This window comes from Oncorhynchus nerka, linkage group LG8 (genome assembly GCF_034236695.1).
Source record: "Oncorhynchus nerka isolate Pitt River linkage group LG8, Oner_Uvic_2.0, whole genome shotgun sequence".
Classification (NCBI taxonomy): domain Eukaryota; kingdom Metazoa; phylum Chordata; class Actinopteri; order Salmoniformes; family Salmonidae; genus Oncorhynchus; species Oncorhynchus nerka.
In genome coordinates this window covers 68672776-68691722 of record NC_088403.1, presented here as the reverse complement: position 1 = coordinate 68691722, position 18947 = coordinate 68672776, and the positions used below count along the sequence as shown (strand labels likewise).

Here is an 18947-nt window from a genome sequence, read left to right as displayed (position 1 = left end):
ATATATAAATAACTGGTTAAATAAAGCGTTAGGGTTATATATATAAATACCTGGTTAAATAAAGGTTTATATATATAAATACCTGGTTAGATAAAGGGTTAGGGTTATATATATAAATACCTGGTTAAATAAGGGGTTATATATATAAATACCTGGTTAAATAAAGGGTTATATATATGAATACCTGGTTAAATAAAGGGTTAGGGTTATATATATAAATACCTGGTTAAATAAAGGGTTATATATATAAATACCTGGTGGTTAGATAAAGGGTTAGGGTTATATATATAAATACCTGGTTAAATAAAGGGTTATATATATAAATACCTGGTTAAATAAAGGGTTATATATATAAATACCTGGTTAAATAAGGGGTTATATATATAAATACCTGGTTAAATAAATGGTTATATATATAAACACCTGGTTAAATAAAGGGTTAGGGTTATATATATAAATACCTGGTTAAATAAAGGGTTATATATATAAATACCTGGTTAAATAAAGGGTTATATATATAAATACCTGGTTAAATAAAGGGTTATATATATAAATACCTGGTTAAATAAAGGGTTAGGGTTATATATATAAATACCTGGTTAAATAAAGGGTTAGGGTTATATATATAAATACCTGGTTAAATAAAGGGTTATATATATAAATACCTGGTGGTTAGATAAAGGGTTAGGGTTATATATATAAATACCTGGTTAAATAAAGGGTTATATATATAAATACCTGGTTAAATAAAGGGTTAGGGTTATATATATAAATACTTGGTTAAATAAAGGGTTAGGGTTATATATATAAACACCTGGTTAAATAAAGGGTTAGGGTTATATATATAAATACCTGGTTAAATAAAGGGTTAGGGTTATATATATAAACACCTGGTTAAATAAAGGGTTAGGGTTATATATATAAATACCTGGTTAAATAAAGGGTTAGGGTTATATATATAAATACCTGGTTAAATAAAGGGTTAGGGTTATATATATAAATACCTGGTTAAATAAAGGGTTAGGGTTATATATATAAATACCTGGTTAAATAAAGGGTTAGGGTTATATATATAAATACCTGGTTAAATAAAGGGTTATATATATAAACACCTGGTTAAATAAAGGGTTATATATATACATACCTGGTTAAATAAAGGGCTATATATATAAATACCTGGTTAAATAAAGGGTTATATACATAAATACCTGGTTAAATAAAGGGTTATATATATAAATACCTGGTTAAATAAAGGGTTATATATAGATAAATACCTGGTTAAATAAAGGGTTAGGGTTAAATATATAAATACCTGGTTAAATAAAGGGTTAGGGTTATATATATAAATACCTGGTTAAATAAAGGGTTAGGGTTATATATATAAACACCTGGTTAAATAAAGGTTATATATATAAATACCTGGTTAAATAAAGGGTTATATATATAAATACCTGGTTATATATATAAATACCTGGTTAAATAAAGGGTTATATATATATAAATACCTGGTTAAATAAAGGGTTATATATATAAATACCTGGTTAAATAAAGGGTTATATATATAAATACCTGGTTAAATAAAGGGTTATATATATATAAATAAAAAGGGCTATATATATAAATACCTGGTTAAATAAAGGGTTATATATATAAATACCTGGTTAAATAAAGGGTTATATATATAAATACCTGGTTAAATAAAGGGTTAGGGTTATATATATAAATACCTGGTTAAATAAAGGGTTATATATATAAATACCTGGTTAGATAAAGGGTTAGGGTTATATATATAAATACCTGGTTAAATAAGGGGTTATATATATAAATACCTGGTTAAATAAAGGGTTATATATATGAATACCTGGTTAAATAAAGGGTTAGGGTTATATATATAAATACCTGGTTAAATAAAGGGTTATATATATAAATACCTGGTTAAATAAAAGGGTTAGGGTTACATATATAAATACCTGGTTAAATAAAGGGTTAGGGTTATATATATAAACACCTGGTTAAATAAAGGGTTAGGGTTATATATATAAATACCTGGTTAAATAAAGGGTTAGGGTTATATATATAAACACCTGGTTAAATAAAGGGTTAGTGTTATATATATAAATACCTGGTTAAATAAAGGGTTAGGGTTATATATATAAATACCTGGTTAAATAAAGGGTTAGGGTTATATATATAAATACCTGGTTAAATAAAGGGTTAGGGTTATATATATAAATACCTGGTTAAATAAAGGGTTAGGGTTATATATATAAATACCTGGTTAAATAAAGGGTTAGGGTTATATATATAAATACCTGGTTAAATAAAGGGTTAGGGTTATATATATAAATACCAAGTTAAATAAAGGGTTAGGGTTATATATATAAATACCTGGTTAGATAAAGGGTTAGGGTTATATATATAAATACCTGGTTAAATAAAGGGTTAGGGTTATATATATAAATACCTGGTTAAATAAAGGGTTATATATATAAATACCTGGTTAAATAAAGGGTTAGGGTTATATATATAAATACCTGGTTAAATAAAGGGTTATATATATAAATACCTGTTTAAATAAAGGGTTATATATATAAATACCTGGTTAAATAAAGGGTTATATATATAAATACCTGGTTAAATAAAGGGTTATATATATAAATACCTGGTTAAATAAAGGGTTATATATATAAATACCTGGTTAAATAAAGGGTTAGGGTTATATATATATAAATACCTGGTTAAATAAAGGGTTATATATATAAATACCTGGTTAAATAAAGGGTTATATATATAAATACCTGGTTAGATAAAGGGTTAGGGTTATATATATATATAAATACCTGGTTAAATAAAGGGTTATATATATAAATACCTGGTTAAATAAAGGGTTAGGGTTATATATATAAATACCCGGTTAAATAAAGGGTTATATATATAAATACCTGGTTAAATAAAGGGTTAGGGTTATATATATAAATACCTGGTTAAATAAAGGGTTAGGGTTATATATATAAATACCTGGTTAAATAAAGGGTTATATATATAAATACCTGGTTAGATAAAGGGTTAGGGTTATATATATAAATACCTGGTTAAATAAGGGGTTATATATATAAATACCTGGTTAAATAAAGGGTTATATATATGAATACCTGGTTAAATAAAGGGTTAGGGTTATATATATAAATACCTGGTTAAATAAAGGGTTATATATATAAATACCTGGTTAGATAAAGGGTTAGGGTTATATATATAAATACCTGGTTAAATAAAGGGTTATATATATAAATACCTGGTTAAATAAAGGGTTAGGTTATATATATAAATACCTGGTTAAATAAAGGGTTAGGGTTAGGGTTATATATATAAATACCTGGTTAAATAAAGGGTTAGGGTTATATATATAAATACCTGGTTAAATAAAGGGTTAGGGTTATATATATAAATACCTGGTTAGATAAAGGGTTAGGGTTATATATATAAATACCTGGTTAAATAAAGGGTTATATATATAAATACCTGGTTAAATAAAGGGTTATATATATAAATACCTGGTTAAATAAAGGGTTATATATATAAATACCTGGTTAAATAAAGGGTAATATATATAAATACCTGGTTAAATAAAGGGTTAGGGTTATATATATAAATACCTGGTTAAATAAAGGGTTAGGGTTATATATATAAATACCTGGTTAAATTAAGGGTTAGGGTTATATATATAAATACCTGGTTAAATAAAGGGTTAGGGTTATATATATAAATACCTGGTTAAATAAAGGGTTATATATATAAATACCTGGTTAAATAAAGGGTTATATATATATAAATACCTGGTTAAATAAAGGGTTATATATATAAATACCTGGTTAAATAAAGGGTTAGGGTTATATATATAAATACCTGGTTAAATAAAGGGTTATATATATAAATACCTGGTTAAATAAAGGGTTATATATATAAATACCTGGTTAAATAAAGGGTTAGGGTTATATATATAAATACCTGGTTAAATAAAGGGTTAGGGTTATATATATAAATACCTGGTTAAATAAAGGGTTAGGGTTATATATATAAATACCTGGTTAAATTAAGGGTTAGGGTTATATATATAAATACCTGGTTAAATAAAGGGTTAGGGTTATATATATAAATACCTGGTTAAATAAAGGGTTATATATATAAATACCTGGTTAAATAAAGGGTTATATATATATAAATACCTGGTTAAATAAAGGGTTATATATATAAATACCTGGTTAAATAAAGGGTTAGGGTTATATATATAAATACCTGGTTAAATAAAGGGTTATATATATAAATACCTGGTTAAATAAAGGGTTATATATATAAATACCTGGTTAAATAAAGGGTTATATATATATAAATACCTGGTTAAATAAAGGGTTAGGGTTATATATATAAATACCTGGTTAAATAAAGGGTTAGGGTTATATATATAAATACCTGGTTAAATTAAGGGTTAGGGTTATATATATATATAAATACCTGGTTAAATAAAGGGTTATATATATAAATACCAGGTTAAATAAAGGGTTATATATATAAATACCTGGTTAAATAAAGGGTTATACATATAAATACCTGGTTAAATAAAGGGTTATATATATAAATACCTGGTTAAATAAAGGGTTAGGGTTATATATATAAATACCTGGTTAAATAAAGGGTTATATATATAATTACCTGGTTAAATAAAGGGTTATATATATAAATACCTGGTTAAATAAAGGGTTATATATATAAATACCTGGTTAAATAAAGGTGAAATAAATCAAATAAAAAACATACAGGGAACTATTCTATTTTCTGATCTGTCAGGCCAAGCTGTCCTCTGATTGGTTGTGTTCTCTCTCTGTCAGGCCAAGCTGTCCTCTGATTGGTTGTGTTCTCTCTCTGTCAGGCCAAGCTGTCCTCTGATTGGTTGTGTTCTCTCTCTGTCAGGCCAAGCTGTCCTCTGATTGGTTGTGTTCTCTCTCTGTCAGGCCAAGCTGTCCTCTGATTGGTTGTGTTCTCTCTCTGTCAGGCCAAGCTGTCCTCTGATTGGTTGTGTCCTCTGATTGGTTGTGTTCTCTCTCTGTCAGGCCAAGCTGTCCTCTGATTGGTTGTGTAATCTGTCTGTCAGGCCAAGCTGTCCTCTGATTGGTTGTGTTATCTGTCTGTCAGGCCAAGCTGTCCTCTGATTGGTTGTGTTATCTGTCTGTCAGGCCAAGCTGGGCTCTGGTAGGCTGATGGGACCGAAGGGCGTGTCCGTGGATCAGAACGGTCACGTGATCGTTGTGGACAACAAGGCATGCACCGTCTTCATCTTCCAGCCAACCGGCAAGCTCGTTTCTAAGTTCGGTAGCCGCGGCAACGGAGACAAACAGTTCGCAGGTGAGTTGATGTGGATGATGAAGATGATGCTGATCATAGTGATGATGATGATGAAGGCTTCATGGTACTTCCATCACTCTCCTCTCTCCTCCTCCTTTCTCCTCCTCTTCTCCTCCTTTCTCCTCCTCTCTCCTCCTCTCTCCTCCTCTCTCCTCCTTTCTCCTCCTCTCTCCTCCTCTCTCCTCCTCTCTCCTCCTCTCTCCTCCTCTCTCCTCCTCTCTCCTTCTCTCTCCTCCTCTCTCCTCCTCTCTCCTCCTCTCTCCTCCTTTCTCCTCCTCTTCTCCTCCTTTCTCCTCCTCTTCTCCTCCTCTTCTCCTCCTCTCTTTCGACCAGGTCCTCATTTTGCAGCAGTCAACAACAACAATGAGATCATAGTGACAGACTTTCACAACCACTCAGTCAAGGTAACTAACTTCTCAGGTTCATCAGACACTTCCAAACAACGCCTCAAACCTGACCATCGTTAACCCAGTAGAATGAACAAGTCCTGACCGTCGTTAACCCAGTAGAATGAACAAGTCCTGACCATCGTTAACCCAGTAGAATGAGCAAGTCCTGACCATCGTTAACCCAGTAGAATGAACAAGTCCTGACCGTCGTTAACCCAGTAGAATGAACCCATCCTGACCGTCGTTAACCCAGTAGAATGAACAAGTCCTGACCATCGTTAACCCAGTAGAATGAACAAGTCCTGACCGTCGTTAACCCAGTAGAATGAACAAGTCCAAGAACAAGAATGAAAAAGATGTGGTTCAATAGAGAAGGTCTCCCTCCCTCCCTCCCTCCCTCCCTCCCTCCCTCCCCCTCCCTCCCTCCCTCCTCCCTCCCTCCCTCCCTCCTCTCTCTCTCTCTCCTCTCTCTCTCTCTCCTCCCTCCCTCCCTCTCTCCCTCCCTCCCTCTCTCCCTCCCTCCCTCTCTCCCTCTCTCCCTCTCTCCCTCTCTCTCTCCCTCCCTCCCTCCCTCCCACCCTCCCTCCCTCCCTCCCTCCATTCCAGGTATTCACCCCAGAGGGAGAGCTGCTGCTGAAGTTTGGAACTAATGGAGAGGGCAACGGTCAGTTTAATGCCCCTACAGGCGTGGCTGTCGATGTGAATGGGAACATCATTGTAGCTGACTGGGGCAACAGCCGCATACAGGTATAGTTTAATATAGATATAGATATATATAGATATACAGTACCAGTCATACAGGTATAGTTTAATATAGATATAGATATATATAGATATACAGTACCAGTCATACAGGTATAGTTTAATATATAGATATACAGTACCAGTCATACAGGTATAGTTTTATATAGATATAGATATATATAGATATACAGTACCAGTCATACAGGTATAGTTTAATATATAGATATACAGTACCAGTCATGCAGGTATAGTTTAATATATATATATATAGATATACAGTACCAGTCATACAGGTATAGTTTAATATATAGATATACAGTACCAGTCATACAGGTATAGTTTAATATATAGATATATATATATATATAGATATACAGTACCAGTCATACAGGTATAGTTTAATATATAGATATATATATAGATATACAGTACCAGTCATACAGGTATAGTTTAATATATAGATATATATATAGATATACAGTACCAGTCATACAGGTACAGTTTAATTAATATATAGATATATCATATACAGTATATGGACATCAGTACCAGTCATACAGGTACAGTTTAATACCATCAGATATAACATATATGACTTATACAGTACAAAAGTCATACAGGTACAGTTTTACATTATATAATATAAGAATCAAAACAATGAAATAAACAGGAATCTCGTGTTAAACCCTCATATTTTATAGCCCGAAAGGTCCGGCGCCTTGATGACGACTGTCCTGCAAAAGCATCCCCCTCTCTCCAGGTGCAGAGTACCCTCCCCGATTTCCAGGTGTTAAGCTTATAAACCCAGGGTCATTACAATATATATATATATCTATATCATATACAGTATATGGACATCATCGTAGCCGGCTTGAGCAACATCTGCATACAGTACACTACCGTGTATATATACACTACCATCAGAATGAACAAGTCCTGACTTATCTTACATACTATCAAAAGTGTTAGGACATCTACTCATTAAAGGGTTTCTCTTTATTTTCTACTATTTTCTACATTGTAGAATAATAGTGAAGACATCAAAACAATGAAATAACACATATGGAATCATCAAGTAACCAAAAAAAGTGTTAAACAAATCTAAATATATTTTATATTTGAGATTCTTCAAAGAAACCACCCATTGCCTTGATGACAACTTTGCACACTCTTTGCAATTATCCTCCCCCCTCCTCTCCAGGTGTTAATTTACATAAGTACCCTCCCCCCTCCTCTCCAGGTGTTAATTTACATAAGTACCCTCCCCCTCTCCTCTCCAGGTGTTAATTTACATAAGTACCCTCCCCCCTCCTCTCCAGGTGTTAATTTACATAAGTACCCTCCCCCCTCATCTCCAGGTGTTAATTTACATAAGTACCCTCCCCTCCTCTTCAGGTGTTAATTTACATAAGTACCCTCCCCCTCCTCTTCAGGTGTTAATTTACATAAGTACCCTCCCCTCCTCCTCTCCAGGTGTTAATTTACATACCTCCCCCTCCTCTCCAGGTGTTAATTTACCCTCCCCCTCCTCTCCAGGTGTTAATTTACATAAGTATCTCTCCCCCCCTCCTCTCCAGGTGTTAATTTACATAAGTACCCTCCCCCTCCTCCTCTCCAGGTGTTAATTTACATAAGTACCCTCCCCTCTCCTCTCCAGGTGTTAATTTACATAAGTACCCTCCCCCCCTCCTCTCCAGGTGTTAATTTACATAAGTATCCTCCCCCTCTCCTCTCCAGGTGTTAATTTACATAAGTACCCTCCCCCCTCTCCTCTCCAGGTGTTAATTTACATAAGTACCCTCCCCCCTCTCCTCTCCAGGTGTTTGACGGTAGTGGTTCCTTCCTGTCCTATATCAACACATCAGCTGACCCTCTCTACGGACCTCAGGGTCTGGCTCTCACCTCTGATGGACACGTGGTGGTGGCCGACTCTGGGAATCACTGTTTCAAGGTCTACAGATACCTACAGTAGTGGGATGGAGGAACGGAGGGAGGGGTGGAGGAATGCAGAGATGAATGGACAGAACTACTGTTCAAAGATCTACAGATACCTACAGTAGTGGGAGGGAGGGAGGCGTGTAGAGATGGACAGAACTACTGTTCAAAGATCTACAGATACCTACAGTAGTGGGAGGGAGGGAGGGAGGCGTGTAGAGATGGACAGAACTACTGTTCAAAGATCTACAGATACCTACAGTAGTGGGAGGGAGGGAGGCGTGTAGAGATGGACAGAACTAATGTTCAAAGATCTACAGATACCTACAGTAGTGGGAGGGAGGCAGGGAGGCATGTAGAGATGGACAGAACTACTTTTTCAAGGTCTACAGATACCTACAGTGAACTTAAACAATGGCCAATAAAATCAGTTCCTCTCTCTGCTCTGACGACATGTCACTTATCTGCAATACTATTGGCCAGAGGAACAAAGCGAGAACATCTATTGGCCAACTTCAAAACAGACCTGGGACCTAACTCTCGACTCGCCAGACACGGCTCAATATGAAACCAACATCAACCTGTTTATCTGCTCTTAAACTCACGTACTGCTATGGATTCTACAAAATAATGATATAGATTGTTCGATTGAGGATTGTCGTGTGCTAAATCAATAAGGAATGTTCAAGAACGTGGCTATGGTTATTCTAATACTCCACAGGTACAGTATATCAATGATTCCATCAATCAATCAATTCATTATTGGTTGATTGATTGATGGATTGAGCTAACAGGCAGCTTGCGACGTTACGCTTGGATGAGGTATATATTCAACCATCTATTTTTTCCGGAAAAAAAATATGGCTGCGTCCCAAATTTCTCCCTATGGGCCTGGGTCAAAAGTAGTGCACTACATAGGGAATAGGGTGCTATTTGGGACGTATTGGGTCTGATCAAAGGTAGTGCACTACATAGGGATTAGGGTGCTGTTTGGGACGTATTGGGTCTGATCAAAGGTAGTGCACTACATAGGGAATAGGGTGCTGTTTGGGATATAGACGCAGTCGCAAGATAAAATGGAAGAGTATATATATTTGTGAAATTATATTTACTATTAATACTGATCAATAACCGTTTGCAAACCAAGAGTCATCAGTGACGTTTTCAACCCCCTCATTAGAAAATACTAGACCCTATGGCTCGATTCAATCCGTATCGCTGAAGTTCAGCGCTATAATGAGATTTCTGATTGAGCCAACATATACAGCCGTGAATGCAGTCTCCATGAAAGCAGGAATATTGCCTTTTGAGTTTCTATTGTGCTGTAGTGCGTATCTTCAGCGCTACGGATTGAATCGAGCCCGTAAATGTTTGATTACTCGCCAAGAATTAGTAAATCAATTGTTTTATTATTATGTGCGCTGTTGCTTGTCGATAATAGATCACTCATAGCGGAATACCGGTGGATTCTAGAAAAATACCAGAGTATTCTAGAAGCATGCTTCTTCATTTTATTGACTGTATCAATCTGTTAGCATCCGACAAACAATGATCTTTTACAACCATATCTAAGAGTTACACAATTCCAGAAATCCTCCCACCCTCAAATTCCATGCAGGTTTTCCAGACTTCCTGGTTGTAAGAGTCCTTGAATGAGGAGGGAATAGGCAGGAAATCCCGGGAATCTTTCAACTGGGATTTCTGGAAAGTTTGCATGTAATTTTGGTAATTTTAGAACCCTATAAATCATATCATACTCTAACATCTGGTTAACGGGGAGGACTGGTTGAGGAATCTGGTTAACGGGGAGGCTTGGAGGAATCTGGTTAATGGGGAGGATTGGAGGAATCTGGTTAACGGGGAGGATTGGATGAGGAATCTGGTTAACGGGGAGGATTGGAGGAATCTGGTTAATGGGGAGGATTGGAGGAATCTGGTTAACGGGGAGGATTTGAGGAATCTGGTTAATGGGGAGGATTGGAGGAATCTGGTTAACGGGGAGGATTGGAGGAATCTGGTTAACGGGGAGGATTGGAGGAATCTGGTTAACGGGGAGGATTGGAGGAATCTGGTTAATGGGGAGGATTGGAGGAATCTGGTTAATGGGGAGGATTGGGTGAGGAATCTGGGTAATGGGGAGGATTGGGTGAGGAATCTGGGTAATGGGGAGGATTGGGTGAGGAATCTGGTTAATGGGGAGGATTGGAGGAATCTGGGTAATGGGGAGGATTGGGGAGGAATCTGGGTAATGGGGTGATTGGGTGAGGAATCTGGGTAATGGGGAGGATTGGGTGAGGAATCTGGGTAATGGGGAGGATTGAAGGAATCTGGATAATGGGGAGAATTGGGTGAGGAATCTGGTTAATGGGGAGGATTGGAGGAATCTGGTTAATGGGGAGGATTGGACGAGGACTCAGGTTAATGGGGAGGATGAGGACTCAGGTTAATGGGAAGGACTGGATGAGGACTCAGGTTAATGGGGAGGATTGGATGAGGACTCAGGTTAATGGGAGGACTGGATGAGGACTCAGGTTAATGGGGAGGATTGGATGAGGACTCAGGTTAATGGGGAGGATGAGGACTCAGGTTAATGGGAAGGACTGGATGAGGACTCAGGTTAATGGGCAGGACTGGATGAGGACTCAGGTTAATGGGAAGGACTGGATGAGGACTCAGGTTAATGGGCAGGACTGGATGAGGACTCAGGTTAATGGGAAGGACTGGATGAGGACTCAGGTTAATGGGAAGGACTGGATGAGGACTCAGCTTAATGGGCAGGACTGGATGAGGACTCAGGTTAATGGGAAGGACTGGATGAGGACTCAGCTTAATGGGCAGGACTGGATGAGGACTCAGGTTAATGGGAAGGACTGGATGAGGACTCAGGGGTTGTGTACCAAGTGGAACACTGTTTCCCAGCGTCCACGTGAATCACTTGTGTTTCTGTTATTATTTCAGGTTATTTATTTATGGCTTTTATATTTGTTTCTTTAATGTATTAATGTATTAACTTATTTATGTTTTCATGTAAATCATGGGAGTGTTAAGAGCCCATTGTACATATGTTCTTCTTAAGCATTATCAGGCCTTTTTAATTTTTCCCCCCCCGTCTTTCATCTGCGATGCGACCACGTTTGGACTGTTTTACGATTGCCTTTCTTGACGATCGTTTTGTTTTTTTTCAGAGAAAAGATTGTACAGAACGAATGAATGAACCGACTTGTTTCAATTGTTTTTCTTCTGGAATGTTCATCTCATTGTTGGAGACACACAGCCTTACATTCATTCCTATTGCCATGTCACACGAATGTTATTTTGACGTTATTTTAGAATTGTTGTAAACGATATTAGATAGGTAACTTTCTCAGTACCCTATAGGGTTTTAGGTTTATAGGTTATACTCTATGTCTGCATCCTATCCCCTACGTAGTGCACTACTTTTGATCAGAACCCTATGTGAAAGGTAGTGCACTACTTTAGATTCAGAACCCTATGTGATAAGTAGTGCACTACTTTAGATTCAGAACCCTATGTGATAAGTAGTGCACTACTTTAGATTCAGATCCCTATGTGATAAGTAGTGCACTACTTTAGATTCAGATCCCTATGTGATAAGTAGTGCACTACTTTAGATCAAAACCCTATGTGATAAGTAGTGCACTACTTTAGATCAGAACCCTATGTGATAAGTAGTGCACTACTTTAGATTCAGATCCCTATGTGATAAGTAGTGCACTACTTTAGATCAGATCCCTATGTGATAAGTAGTGCACTACTTTAGATCAGAGCCCTATGTGATAAGTAGTGCACTACTTTAGATCAGAACACTATGTGATAAGTAGTGCACTACTTTAGATCAGAGCCCTATGTGAAAAGTAGTGCACTATAGGGAATAGGGTGCCATTTGGGATGCAGCCTTTATAATGGTTAAAATCACTGTTCTTCAATCCTGGTCCCTGGGACCCACAGGGTGTGCAGGGATTAGTTCCAACCCAGCACTAACACAACTGTCAACAGCTATAGTCAAAGTCTGGATGATTAGTTGATTTTTAACCTTTATGTAACTAGACAAGTCAGTTAAGAACAAATTCTTATTTACAATGACGCTCTACCCCGACCAAACCCGGACGACGCTGGGCCAATTGTGCGTCGCCCTATGGGACTCCTAATCACGGCCGGTTGTGATACAGCCTGGAATCAAACCAGGTTCTGTAGTGACGCCTCTAGCACTGAGATGCAGTGCCTTAGACCGCTGCGCCACTCGGGAACCCCTGATTAGCTGTATCCAGTCTGTTAACATCTATAGTCAAAGTCTGGATGATTAGTTCATTAGCTGTATCTGGTTTGTTATAGTTAGTGCTGGGATGGCACTAAAACCTGCACAGTACCGGGGTCGTTGAACACTGATGACATCACTTCCTTGGTGACCTTCAAGTCTTGTTTCCTGGCACTAAAACATGACCCATTAATAAAGCATTGATTCAATACTTTGTGTGTCTGCTGCGTGTGTTTATGCATGTTTTTTTCACAAACCATCCCGTTCACAACGCTATCAACCACTAGAGGGAAGCAGAGAAAAGGTAGAGAACCCTGAAATGATTGGGAAAGATAGGCAGCGACGTTGCCCCTAGACACTGATCTTGGGTCAGTTTTGCATTTCCCCACTAATGTTTAAGGTTAGGATTGGGGGAGGAGAAGCTGACTCTAGATCTGTACACAAAGGCAACCTGCCAAAATGACTACCGACCCATAGCACTCAAAACACCTCCCTCTGCAACTGGACAAAACACCTCCCTCTGCAACTGGATCCTGGGCTTCCTGATGGGCCGCCCCCAGGTGGTGAGGGTAGGTAACAACACATCTGCCACGCTGATCCTCAACACTGGAGCTCCCCAGGGGTGCATGCTCAGTCCCCTCCTGTACTCCCTGTTCACCCACAACTGCATGGCACGACTCCAACACCATCATTAAGTTTGCAGGCGACACAACAGCCTGATCACTAACAATGACGAGACAGCCTATAGGGAGGAGGTCAGAGACCTGGCTGTGTAGTGCCAGAATAACAACCTATCCCTCAACGTAACCAAGACTATGGAGATCCAATTGTTAGTAGTTACTGTCTTGTCTCATCGCTACAACTCCCGTACGGGCTCGGGAGAGACGAAGGTCGAAAGCCATGCGTCCTCCGAAACACAACCCAACCAAGCCGCACTGCTTCTTAACACAGCGCACATCCAACCCGGGAGCCAAGCGCCCGGCACACCACAAGAGTCGCTAGTGTGACAAGGATATCCCTACCGGCCAAACCCTCCCTAACCCGGACAACGCTAGGTCAATTGTGCGTCGCCCCAAGGACCTCCCGGTCGCGGCCGGCTGCGACAGAGCCTGGGCTCAAACCCAGAGTCTCTGGTGGCACAGCTGGCGCTGCGATGCTCTAGACGACTGCGCCACCCGGGAGGCCCTCAACCTCTCTTTTTAAGCTGATGCTACTCGCTGTTTATCATATATGCATAGTCACTTTAACTATACATTCATGCACTTACTACCTCAATTGGTCCGACCAACCAGTGCTCCCGCACATTGGCTAACCGGGCTATCTGCATTGTGTCCCACCACCCACCAACCCCTCTTTTACACTGCTGCTACTCTCTGTTCATCATATATGCATAGTCACTTTAACCATATCTACATGTACATACTACCACAATCAGCCTGACTAACCGGTGTCTGTATATAGCCTCTCTACTGTATATAGCCTCTCTACTGTATATAGCCTGTCTACTGTATATAGCCTCTCTACTGTATATAGCCTCTCTACTGTATATAGCCTCTCTACTTTTATAGCCTCTCTACTGTATATAACCTCTACTGTATATAGCCTCCCTACTGTATATAGCCTCTCTACTGTATATAGCCTCACTACTTTTATAGCCTCTCTACTGTATATAGCCTCTCTACTGTATATAGCCTCTCTACTGTATATAGCCTCTCTACTTTTATAGCCTCTCTACTGTATATAGCCTCTCTACTGTATATAGCCTCTCTACTGTATATAACCTCTACTGTATATAGCCTCCCTACTGTATATAGCCTCTCTACTGTATATAGCCTCACTACTTTTATAGCCTCTCTACTGTATATAGCCTCTCTACTGTATATAGCCTCCCTACTGTATATAGCCTCTCTACTGTATATAGCCTCTCTACTTTTATAGCCTCTCTACTGTATATAGCCTCTCTACTGTATATAGCCTCCCTACTGTATGTAGCCTCCCTACTGTATATAGCCTGTCTACTGTATATAGGATGGATGTCATAAGGTGAACGCACCAATTTGTAAGTCGCTCTGGATAAGAGCGTCTGCTAAATGACTTAAATGTAAATGTAAATGTAAATATAGCCTCTCTACTTTTATAGCCTCTCTACTGTATATAGCCTCTCTACTGTATATAGCCTCTCTACTGTATATAGTCTCTCTACTGTATATAGCCTCTCTGCTGTATATAGCCTCTCTACTGTATATAGCCTCTCTACTGTATATAACCTCTACTGTATATAACCTCTCTACTGCATTTCACTGTAAAGTCTACTACACCTGTTGTATTCAGCATTTCACTGTGAGGTCTACTACACCTGTTGTATTCAGCATTTCACTGTAAGGTCTACTACACCTGTTGTATTCAGCGTTTCACTGTAAGGTCTACTACACCTGTTGTATTCAGCATTTCACTGTGAGGTCTACTACACCTGTTGTATTCAGCATTTCACTGTGAGGTCTACTACACCTGTTGTATTCAGCATTTCACTGTAAGGTCTACTACACCTGTTGTATTCATCATTTCACTGTAAGGTCTACTACACCTGTTGTATTCAGCATTTCACTGTGAGGTCTACTACACCTGTTGTATTCAGCATTTCACTGTGAGGTCTACCTACACCTGTTGTAGTCAGTATTTCACTGTGAGGTCTACTACACCTGTTGTATTCAGCATTTCACTGTGAGGTCTACCTACACCTGTTGTAGTCAGTATTTCACTGTAAGGTCTACTACACCTGTTGTATTCAGCATTTCACTGTAAGGTCTACTACACCTGTTGTATTCAGCATTTCACTGTAAGGTCTACTACACCTGTTGTATTCAGCATTTCACTGTGAGGTCTACTACACCTGTTGTATTCAGCGCACGTGACAAATCAACTTTTATTTTATTTAGTAACTAGGCGAAACTTCACTATGGAGCCAGATAGCCACCGTCAACAGTAAAATGATTAGATTAGCACGCGCTCCAGCAGGTATATCTTACTAGTCACCCCCAAAGCCAATTCCTGTTTGGCCGCCTTTCCTTCCTATTCTCTGCTGCCAATGACTGGAACGAACTGCAAAAATCACTGAAGCTGGAGACTCATATCTCCCTCACTAGCTTTAAGCACCAGCTGTCAGAGCAGCTCACGGATCACTGCACCTGTACATAGCCCATCTGTAAACAGCCCATCCAACTACCGCATCCCCATACTGTATTTATTCATCTTGCTCCTTTGCACCCCAGTATCTCTACTTGCACATTCATCTTCTACACATCTACCATTCCAGTGTTTAATTGCTATATTGTAATTACTTTGCCACCATGTCCTATTTATTGCCTTACCTCCCTTATCTTACCTCATTTGCACTCACTGTATATAGACTTTTTGTTTTCTTTTGTTCTATTGTGTTATTGACTGTATGTTTATTCCATGTGTAACTCTCTGTTGTTGTTTGTGTCAAACTGCTTTGCTTCATCTTGGCCAGGTCGCAGTTGTAAATGAGAACTCAACTGACCTACCTGGTTAAATAAAGGGTTAGGGTTATATATATAAATACCTGGTTAAATAAAGGGTTAGGGTTATATATATAAATACCTGGTTAAATAAAGGGTTATATATATATAAATACCTGGTTAAATAAAGGGTTAGGGTTATATATATAAATACCTGGTTAAATAAAGGGTTAGGGTTATATATATAAATTCCTGGTTAGATAAAGGGTTAGGGTTATATATATAAATACCTGGTTAAATAAAGGGTTAGGGTTATTTATATAAATACCTGGTTAAATAAAGGGTTAGGGTTATATATATAAATACCTGGTTAAATAAAGGGTTAGGGTTATATATATAAATACCTGGTTAAATAAAGGGTTATATATATAAATACCTGGTTAGATAAAGGGTTATATATATAAATACCTGGTTAAATAAAGGGTTATATATATAAATACCTGGTTAAATAAAGGGTTATATATATAAATACCTGGTTAAATAAAGGGTTAGGGTTATATATATAAATACCTGGTTAAATAAAGGGTTAGGGTTATATATATATATATATGAATACCTGGTTAAATAAAGGGTTATATATATACATACCTGGTTAAATAAAGGTGAAATAGAACAAATAAATTGCAATTAGACAGTGCATCTCATTACAATCTCATTACCATAGATGTTCCATATGGAAAAGATATAGAAGAATTAGGCAAGATTACAATATATTCTACCTGGTACTTATACGTCATACATATGACAGCAAATACACATACAAGATTCATAGCAAATTCATGGAAGATTCACAGAAGAGTCATGCAAGATTGATACAAGATTCATAGAAGACTCATAGAAAATTCACAGAAGATTCACAAAAGATTCATACAAGATTCATACAAGATTCACAGAACATTCATACAAGATTCACAGAAGATTCATACAAGATTCACAGAACATTCATACAAGATTCACAGAAGATTCATACAAGATTCACAGAAGATTCATACAAGATTCACCAGAAGATTCATACAAGATTCACAGAAGATTCATACAAGATTCACAGAAGATTCATACAAGATTCACAGAAGATTCATACAAGATTCACAGAAGATTCATACAAGATTCACAGAAGATTCATACAAGATTCACAGAAGATTCATACAAGATTCACAGAAGATTCATACAAGATTCACAGAAGATTCATACAAGATTCACAGAAGATTCATACAAGATTCACAGAAGATTCATACAAGATTCACAGAAGATTCATACAAGATTCACAGAAGATTCATACAAGATTCACAGAAGATTCATACAAGATTCACAGAAGATTCATACAAGATTCACAGAAGATTCATACAAGATTCACAGAAGATTCATACAAGATTCACAGAAGATTCATACAAGATTCTTGTAATATCAGACTTTTTGAAATGCTGCCTGTAGTGCATAAAACATCAAGATTCACAGAAGACCTGTAGGCCATCTACAGAAGTCTCACATCCAAGATTCTATGGATTCAAAAGATTCAGGCTAAAGCCATCAAGATTCATCCAATATCTATGGAAGAAAACAAGATTAGGCTAAAGCCATCAAGATCTCACATCCCATATCTACAGAAGATTCACAGAAGATTCACAGAAAGCCATCAAGGTCTCATCCAAGATTCACAGAAGAAACCTGAAGGCTAAAGCCATCAGAAGGTCTCAAGATTCATCCAATATTATGGAGAAGATTCACCTGTAGGCTAAAGATCTACAGAAGATCTCATCCAATATCTATGGAAGAAAACAAGAGGCTAAAGCCATCAAGATTCTCAACATCCCATATCTACAGAAGATTCATAAAATTCCAGAAGATTCTAAAGATTCATCAAGATTCACATCCCAATATCTATGAAGATTCATACAAACTTGTAATATCAGACTTTTAAAGCTGCCTGTAGTGTCTAAAACATCCCATATCTATGGAGGAAAACCTGTAGCTAAAGCCATCTAAGGTCTCACATCCCATATCTATGGAGGAAAACCTGTAGGCTAAAGCCATCTAAGGTCTCACATCCCATATCTATGGAGGAAAACCTGTAGGCTAAAGCCATCTAAGGTCTCACATCCCATATCTATGGAGGAAAACCTGTAGGCTAAAGCCATCTAAGGTCTCACATCCCATATCTATGGAGGAAAACCTGTAGGCTAAAGCCATCTAAGGTCTCACATCCCATATCTATGGAGGAAAACCTGTAGGCTAAAGCCATCTAAGGTCTCACATCCCATATCTATGGAGGAAAACCTGTAGGCTAAAGCCATCTAAGGTCTCACATCCCATATCTATGGAGGAAAACCTGTAGGCTAAAGCCATCTAAGGTCTCACATCCCATATCTATGGAGGAAAACCTGTAGGCTAAAGCCATCTAAGGTCTCACATCCCATATCTATGGAGGAAAACCTGTAGGCTAAAGCCATCTAAGGTCTCACATCCCATATCTATGGAGGAAAACCTGTAGGCTAAAGCCATCTAAGCTCTCACATCCCATATCTATGGAGGAAAACCCCCATCATGTAATCAGTTGTGCTTGTTTACACATACACAAATACACCACTCATATGTAATCTGCCGTACAATATTCATATTTGATTTTTATTATTATTTTCCATATGGGTAGACAGTCCTCTGAGGTGCCTC

The 18947-nt window shown here is 37.7% G+C and overlaps 1 pseudogene; it reads left to right on the top strand.

Annotated features, from left to right (window-relative positions):
• LOC135572791 (tripartite motif-containing protein 2-like) overlaps positions 1-8635 on the top strand; it is a 27053-nt pseudogene extending 18418 nt beyond the window's left edge.
• The last annotated feature ends 10312 nt before the right edge of the window (positions 8636-18947 follow it).